The 1,518-nt window shown below is 43.8% G+C and overlaps 1 protein-coding gene across 2 annotated transcripts in view; it reads left to right on the plus strand.

Annotated features, from left to right (window-relative positions):
- Window positions 1-872, plus strand: part of slc25a10b (solute carrier family 25 member 10b) — a 49,310-nt gene extending 48,438 nt beyond the window's left edge. For both annotated transcript variants that reach the window (XM_061988117.2, XM_061988118.2), the window contains one exon: window positions 1-872. This exon is cut by the window's left edge and continues 385 nt beyond it. The gene's annotated coding sequence lies outside the window, so the exon portion shown is untranslated.
- Window positions 873-1,518: the final 646 nt, after the last annotated feature.

Here is a 1,518-nt window from a genome sequence, read left to right on the forward strand (position 1 = left end):
ACTATGTTTTATTGGAAATGCCTGACTTCATGTTGACTTAAACTAATTCCAAAAGACTGTCATTTATGATTAGATGTGAATTTAGGCGAAGATTGCCAATATTAGGCAGACGACGGTGAGGACAGTTACATGGCATATATACACTGTAGTAAACAGCTAATATCACTAATCTGTTATGTAATTGCTTATGATTCATTCCCACCAGTACTGACCAAATGTGGTGCAATCCTATATTTGACTTGGTTGTTTATTTTCCACCTGGAAACCAAGTCTGTTAGAACCTCTTTTCCTCATGGTGTTTAGTTGTAATCATTTGGAGGAGGGGACCAGGTTGTCTCATCAGCTGTCATCATAACAATGCTGGGGCTAGACGCTCTATTTTAAATGTCTTTTAATGGGTATCGCTGAAGAAGCTGTGCGCGTAGTGTTTCTTGCCGAGCTGACTTAATGACTCAGGATTCCCCCAATGCTTGAAGATGGCACTTTCGTCACACCTGACTAGAAATGTGCCAGACTAAAACATGTTTTTGGACTTAAAATGACACTCTCGCATATATGTGCCATCAATGAACAACTGTGATAAACATCTGTCCCCCACAGAGCCCTTGTCATGTTGCCTTACCATGTGTGTCCCCTAGAGGGCAGCATAGAAGTGTGATTGGATTCAACCCTATCATGCTTAAAGGTCCTTTAATGGGTATCCGAACAGCCTTGCACCTTCAGCCTAGGATAGACTTTGAAGAATTAAAACACCAGCTCGACTGCTGCATGATTATGTGACCTGTGTATCAGCCTTACTAACCTGCTGCTATGTGTGATATATTTTACTAAGCAGGAATTAGTGACTTTTTAAATTAAAATACTAATTGAAATATGTGTGTGATTCTGTGTGGTGGCCTTTAAACTTGTATCTAAAGCAGGGGTCTCAAACTTGCTTCAAGGGGCTTCTCCTTGGTGCATTCTCAGGGCATTCAGTCTATCTCAACCGGACTGTTTCAATCAATCAATCAATCAATCTTTATTTATATAGCCCTAAATCACAAGTGTCTCAAAGGGCTGCACAAGCCACAACGACATCCTCGGTACAAAGCCCACATACGGGCAAGGAATACTCACCCCAGTGGGACGTCGATGTGAATGACTATGAGAAACCTTGGAGAGGACCGCATATGTGGGTAACCCCCCCCCCCTCTAGGGGAGACCGAAAGCAATGGATGTCGAGTGGGTCTGACATAATATTGTGAGAGTCCAGTCCATAGTGGATCCAACATAATAGTAAGAGTCCAGTCCGTACTGGGGCCAGCAGGACACCATCCCGAGCGGAGACGGGTCAGCAGTGCAGAGATGTTCCCAGCCGATGCACAGGCGAGCGGTCCACCATGGTTTGGTTTGTCTTAGAAGACGTTTTGCCTCTCGTTCAAGTCTGCTTCACCAGTTCATGCTCATAGACTTAGATTGGTCAGATCTAGTCTAGTAGCTGGTGCCAAAACCCCAACTATTTTTAACACAAGGACTACC

The sequence above is a fragment of the Nerophis lumbriciformis genome, linkage group LG27 (assembly GCF_033978685.3).
Source record: "Nerophis lumbriciformis linkage group LG27, RoL_Nlum_v2.1, whole genome shotgun sequence".
Taxonomy (NCBI): domain Eukaryota; kingdom Metazoa; phylum Chordata; class Actinopteri; order Syngnathiformes; family Syngnathidae; genus Nerophis; species Nerophis lumbriciformis.